General features: G+C 41.4%; 1 pseudogene; it reads left to right on the top strand.

The window, feature by feature from the left end:
* Nucleotides 1–1,348: 1,348 nt before the first annotated feature.
* Nucleotides 1,349–3,170, top strand: LOC138991443 (polyadenylate-binding protein-interacting protein 1 pseudogene; annotated as a pseudogene).
* Nucleotides 3,171–7,419: the final 4,249 nt, after the last annotated feature.

Raw genomic sequence — 7,419 nt, 5'->3', positions numbered from 1 at the left:
CTAACTCATAAACTGATATTTAAAAAATTATGATATATTCAGCTTTTTATGTAACATTACGTCATAAATACTATTATTTCTGTATTCTGACATGGTGCTGGTTTATTTTGGTTTTATTTTGCCATGCCATGTGGCTTGTGATATTTTAATCACCTGAACAAGAATCGAACCTGGACCTCAGCAGTGAGAGAACAAAGTCCTAACACTGGACCACCAGGGAACTCCTGGTATCTTTCATTTTAATAGCTTCATTATGGGTCATTAACTGAATGTACTATGACTGTTTTCTATGATTACCTAATTAGACAATAAATTTGTTTGGTTACATAGTTTGCTTCAAGTGAAGTAGTATTTTAATATAAATCTCCAAAAATTTATGCTTTTAAGGCTAGGACTATAATTCCAAATTGCTTTTCTAAATGATTCTTCTGGTTTCTCTAACCCTCACCCAAGCATGGGGGCTCTGCACTGAATGTTTCAGTGGTTTTATTTGCACTAAGTGTGGGATGGATGCACTAATGTCTCTGATGGAATTAATCATTTGGGAATTAAAGGGAGCTGCTGTACACAGCAGATTCTTTAAAAATTCAGATTAACTTCAGATGACAGCAAAGGGCAGGTAGGAAGTGAGAACACTGTTTCTTTCGTGCTAGCTGCTCCACCTGGACCCCTTGTTCTGGAGACCCTTTTTTTTTTTTTTTTTTTTTTTTGGCTATGCTGGGTCTTCATTGCTTTGGGCAGGCTTTCTCTAGTTGTCGTGAGCAGGGTCTACTCTTCATTGCCGTGAGCAGATTTCTCATTGCAGCGGCTTCAGTTGATGCAGAGCGCTGGCTGTAGGCACATGGGTTTTAGAAGTTGTAGCACGGGGCTCAGTCCTTGCGGCTCACAAGCACGGGAGCACAGGATCAACAGTTGTGGTGCAGGGGCTTAGTTGCTCCGTGGCATGTGTTTTCTCCCCGGACTAGGGATCAAACCCCTATTCCCAGCACTGGCAGGCAGACTCCTATCCACCACACCACCAAGGAAGTCCCAGTGGCCCTTTTATAAATGCAAGAACTGAGCATCCTAAGGATTGTTCTCCCTTTTCTGATCTGACTGTATCTCTCCCTTTTTGGAAAAATTTTCAATGGCTCCAAATCTTCACAGATAAATTTCAAATTCTGAGACCTGGCTCTGGCCACAGACTCAGAGGACCTGGATCCAAGCCCCATCCCTGTGCTTTTACTGAAGCTTACAATTTCCTTATCCGAACAGTGAAAACAATCATATTTATTTCACAAGTCAGAACCATCTCGCAGGCCGGGCCTAGCAGGGAACAAACGAGGCCCCTGAGAGCTCCATCTAGTTCAGAATTGAGTCAGCAATGGCTAAACCCCAGGTGGTTGTAGCTCCTGTATTAATGTCTAAGCTGTCTGTAAACGCCCCCTGAATTCTACCCATCAAGTTATTCTTCTAATTATACAGAATCCTATGAGGACGGCTGTGAGATTATCCTACTTTATCAGAATATGTTCAATCTTACAGAACAGCCTGGCAGTTTTGAAACTGAAATTGGACAGTTTGCAGAGACCCTGAATGGCTGGGTTACAACAGATGATGCTTTGCAAGAACTTATGGAACTCATCTATCACAGGCCACATCTATCCCCAATTTCTCTTACATGGGAGCACGCCTCTGTAACTACCTGTCCCATCATCTGACAATTAGCCCACAGAGTGGCAACTTTCGCTACTTTATGAATATGAAGTTAAAGATCAAGCTGCAAAAGGGGATGAAGTGACTCAAAACGATTCCATGCATTTGTACTCTTTCTGGGAGAACTCTATCTTAACCTGGAGATTAAAGGGACAAATGGACAGGTTACAAGGGCAGACATTCTTCAGACCGGTCTCTGCCCTCTTCTCTAATCCTATGGATGACAACTTAATCTGTGCAGTAAAATTACTGAAGTTGACAGGGTCAGTTTTAGAAGATGCCTGGAAGGAAAAGGAAAGACTGACATGGAAGAAATTATTCAGAGAATTGAAAATGTTGTCCTAGATGCAAATTGCAGCAGAGATGTAAAACAGATGCTTTTGAAGCTTGTAGAACTCCGTCAAGTAACTGGGGTAGAGTCCATGCAGCTTCAACATACAGGAAGCAACACCTGAAAATGATCCTAATTATTTTATGAATGAGCCAACATTTTATACATCTGATGGTGTTCCTTTCACTGCAGCTGATCCAGATTACCAAGAGAAATATCAAGAGTTACTTGAAAGAGAAGACTTTTTCTAGATTATGAAGAAAATGGAACAGATTTATCAGGGGGTGGTGATCCGTACTTGGATGATATTGATGATGAGATGGACCCAGAGATAGAAGAAGCTTATGAAAAGTTTTGTTTGGAATCAGAGCGTAACAGCAAAACAGTAAAGTTAAATTTCAGCATATCCGTTTTATAAAGCAGTTCAGGTTATGGTGATTTAGCAGAACACAGGAAAGCAAGAAAATGTGTCACACTTATACCAAATTAAGGATGTTGAGTTATGTTACTAATGTATGCAACTTTAATTTTGTTTAACACTCTCTGCCAAAATAAACTTTATTCCCTATAACTTAAAATGTGTATATATATATAATAGTTTATTATGTACAGTTAATTCCACTGTTTTGGCTGCAATAAAATCGATTTTGAAAAAAATGAAAAATGTTGAAAGTAAATTTTGCTAGCTGGTTAGTAGCTTATCCTTACATTCTACTTTTCTTGAGGGAAAAATTCTTTGCCTGGAAATACATATAACTGCAAAATGTAGCATCCTTTCTTAGATATGATTATTATAGCTTTCACTTAGTTTTACATTTAGTCTCAATGAATTGAGTTTCAAATATGAATCACAATCACAAATATCTTTAGGACTTGAAGTCTTAGAAATGTCATTAACAACTGATTTACATGTCCAGATGCTATTTGATACCAAGGGCTTTTAAAATGGCATTTAAAAAAAAAGTAAGAACTCCCAACTAAACAAGATCTTCACTGAAGATTTGTTGCAGTTCTAGAATTTTTTTTTAACCTAACCTCATTACTCTAAAAACCTAGAATATTATTCTGCTTCATTTATATGGCTTTCTCATTTTTGTTTTATAGCATAAGTTGCATTGACTTTTTACTAGAGAATTTTACTAGGTCTTTGTCACTCAAGTTTTCATCTGCTTTATAATCGATAAACCTTGAACCACTTTTTCTAATACTTTTACTATAATGTGGTACCACCTCAGCCCTACCTTAGTAATATTTTTACCTATGTCAAAAATCTTTTTCCAACTAACTAAAACTTATGTACAAAAAGATTGCTTGTAAATATGCATGTAAATAGTTCTGTTAATAACCCACTGTTTTACATTTGGTACATCTGTGTCTGCTAATTCAATTAGCTTTCTCACTTTTTGGCTTGTTTGTTTGGTCTGGATTAAAATTAGACTTTAAAAAAAAATTTAAAACAGTTTTGTTTCCTCTAAGTTTTTGGAGTAGTATCCTGGAATTCTAAAGAATTTCTGTTGAATTTTTTTACATGACATCATAAAATTAAGATTTGAAATCAAACTACTAGGATAGAAGATATTCAATGTCTGTTGAAATGAGTTTCAATAAACATTCACATCTACTTGGAAAAACTAGCAATTATGAAATGTAAACTGTTAGTGTTCTTATTGTAAAAGGCAAGTATATATGTAATTGGGGTTTTTGAAATTTGTAATAGAATTTTTTTCAAAATGGTGAAAAAAAAAAAAAATTTATTTGAAAGGGCCCAGAACGAAGGGCCTCCTGGGTGTGAATTCCTTGCTTTCTTTCCTTTCCAATCTAGGTTCAACCTTGCTCCACCCACCGCAGATCCCCAAGTCCACGTGTTGCTTCTCTGTGTCTTTACCTCTGCTTTTTCTACTTTCTCCATCCAATGCTTGTTCCTCGAATCTTTACAGTCTTTCCTAAGGCCCAGGTAGGAAGCCCTTCTTTCTTTTTTTCTTTTGGCTGTGCTGGGTCTTTGTTGCAGCATGCGGGTTTCTCTCTAGTTGTGGTTTGTGGGCTCTGGAACTCGCATGCACTCAACAGTTGTAGCACACGGGCTCTCGAGCTGTGGTGCTCGGGCTTCATTGCCCCACGGCACGTGGGATCTTAGTTCCCCCACCAGGGATTGAATCCATGAGTTCTGCATTGGAAGGCAGAGTCTTAACCACTGGACCACCAGGGAAGTCCCAGGGAGTCTTTTCAGACTCATCCCTTTTAACTCAAACAGATTTCTCTCTATACCACCATCTCCCTCCCAGCATTTATCAACTTGCTATGTTGATGGTGGTGTACGAGGCTTCACACACCCTTGGCAATGGAGCCGATGTCTCAGTCCTCAATAGTTGTGCATTCCTGCATCCCTTTGTGCAATGCCTGGCACAAAATAGGTACCTGCTTACTGTTGACTTTATTTAATTCTATCCCATTATACTCCATGCCTTTTTCTACTGTTCTCCCATCTCTGCTTTTATTCCTTATATTTCACACTCATGGACCCTCTACATTGAACATATTCACCAAGAACCATAGAGATGGAAGGCTGTGAACTTCTCCTCACCTCCAAATGGGCACATAAAAATCCCAATAAGCAAATGAAATGATGGTTCTAAGAGGAGAGGGGACTAGCCTATCAAAGAAGCAGCTTTTGCACGCCTAAACCTGCCTGCTTTGGGATGGGAGCCAAAGTCAGGAGGACCAACTCTGTTCCATCCTCACATTCCATTTATTATTTATTTGGTGCATAGTCTCCAAGCATTTTACAGTGAAATAAAACATACCTCTGGGAAGGAAAAGGAAATGAGGAAGGGGGAAGGGGTGTGCTGGAGCATGGGTTATGTTTGTAAGCTGGGGAGATCTAAGCTGACACACACAGCCCCTCCCTGTCTGACACAGGTGTGAGCAGCATATTGACCACCGTCAGTGGCATAAATTTATATTGGGAGCTGGATGCCAGTCTCTGCAGAGAAAGCTTTATTTATCCTTGGCTTGAAAAACACACAGTACCCGGGACCGGGAGGGACACCTCTTCCCTGGAATCCACCTGGAATTCAGAATCTGATCAGAATGTAATTGACACTGATGCTCACCATATAAGCCTCACATTTCATGAATTCTTTTTTTTTTTTTTTCTCCTTACTCCTTGTGGCAATAGAGACTATAAGAGCTAAAACTTCTGGATGCGGAATTTCCTTCACATGGTTCAGTTTTCCGTAGCATTTGGAAGTTCTCAAAAGAGGAAGAAAACGAAAGAGTGGGCTGGTGCCACCAAAGCACCACGGAACACCCCATGTCCTGTCGGTCCTTTCGTAGGTGATGCCAGAGATATGCGTGCATCAGGGCTCAATACATGCTTTTCTTCCAAGCAAATCCTTCACGGAACTCCTGCTAATGTGCCCTTCATTAAGGAGGTTGAAGGAAGGTTGTTCCTGAAATAGAAAAGCATTCAGACACTTTGATCCCAGACTTCCACATTTCTGATGGCTTTAAATGTGATCTTCAGGCAAAATCAGACTTTATGAGATGGGGGAGGCTTTGATAAGCCTTTTCAGTCATGCAGATTCTCTTGTGGAAGTGTTGGGTCTGGGGAATCTGTTAAATTGAGCTGCCTCAGCCTGGGGTGTTCAATATTGTCTTGAATGATTAAAAACTCTGACTCCAGTGGGAACGGAGCACGTGCTGTAGAGATTATTATGGTTTGAAGCGTTTTCTGGATGAGTGAGGAGGGCATGGTGGGAGGGGCCAGGGAACAAGACCCTGAGAGACGTCAGGTCCAAGGGGAGGAGGCAGGAGGGTCTCGGGGTTTCAGCCACTCAGCTGGGGAAGGACAGGGGTGGGCAGATGGGGCGCTGAGAAGAGGGTGGCCACTATGCTTCACAGACAAGGTTTTTGAAACCCAAGTCTCAAGTTGTTTCCCATGATGTGTGTGATGTCCCTTTGCTAACTGCCTACCTTTCAGTAGAGAATGTCAAACAGAGCTGCTTTCTGTTCTCAGTGCACTGAGGAAGGGTGAGGATTGGAGGATTGGAGAGGGAGGGGTCTCGGCAGAAGAGGAAGAGGCAGGGTGTGGTTTGGGGTGAGGGGACAGTGGCAGCCAGATGGGCTTGTGGAGCACGGACACAGGATCCCTGGCTTCTTGGAACTGATGGTGTTAGGGCAGCATTATCGCATCCATGTAAAGTGGGGGAGGCATGGGAATGAGAGGACAACCGTTACTATGTGGATTTTAGAGAAAGAGTTGAGCTGACATGGTGATAAACTGGAATAAGAACGACTACAGTACAAATCTGTTTCTAATTGCATAAAATAAAAAAAAGGGAAAGAAAGAGGGATGGGAGGAAGCATCTCTGCTGGCCTGTCCCTGTGCCATGCAGGGCTTCTGTCTGCTGACAATGAGCCCCGGACAGCAATAGCATGTCCGCGTCTCCCAGGAATGGCTCTGAGTGATGTGGAGTGGAGAGGAACTTGGAAACAAAACACACTTGGAGCTTGGGGGACCCATGCTACTACATCCCTGGAGGGGACCTGAAGGAGGGGGTGTGGGCCAAGGGAACCCAAGGACGTGAGGTGCTGAGTACTGGGTCCCCACCAAGTTTGTGTTCTCCTAGGTGTTACTACAAACTTGGAAATCAACATATTACTCATTCATGTCTGTTTGTATCTTAAGAGAGTAGCTAACAACCCAAAAGAATGACCAACAAAAACAGGCAGCCTCACAGTTCAGTGTGTACTCGGTACATTCACTCCAATCGTTAAATAACAAATGATTGATTCATGCAAGCACAGATGGCAGCCCCCTACAGAAAGCAAAGTCTACCAGGTTACATGTTTAGAAAGTGGAGGAGCCCAGTTCTAAGCCCCAAGCTTTTCACCATTCAGTCTGCTTTATCCACACAACTGGATAGTTACAGTCTGTGGCATTGGGTAGATAAATCCTTTATTATATGCAAGAGATGTGTGTGCATGTATATGTGCGTGCATTTGTGTGGACATGTGTGCATGTATGTACATATGCATGTGTGTGTGTGGATGCGGGCATGTGTGTGTGTATGTGAGTGCACGTGAGTTTGTGGGCATGTATTTGCATGTGTGTATATGTACATGTGTGTATATCTGTTTGTGGGTATGTATTTGTGTGTGTGCACGTGGATTTTTATGTCTGTGTCTGTGTACGTGCATATGTGTATGTGTGTATATATGTATATGTATGTGTGTGTGTTTCTGTGTATGTGGGTATGTATTTTATGTGTGTGCATGTGTGTATGTGTATATGTACGTGTGTATATGCCTATGTTTGTGGGTATGTATTTGTGTGTGTGCATGTGGATATTTAATATGTGTGTGCATATGTGTATGGTGTGTATGTGTGTATG

Source organism: Bos mutus, chromosome 17, assembly GCF_027580195.1.
Source record: "Bos mutus isolate GX-2022 chromosome 17, NWIPB_WYAK_1.1, whole genome shotgun sequence".
Classification (NCBI taxonomy): domain Eukaryota; kingdom Metazoa; phylum Chordata; class Mammalia; order Artiodactyla; family Bovidae; genus Bos; species Bos mutus.
The sequence above is the reverse complement of the archived record's forward strand: the minus strand, read 5'-3'. Positions and strand labels throughout refer to the sequence as shown.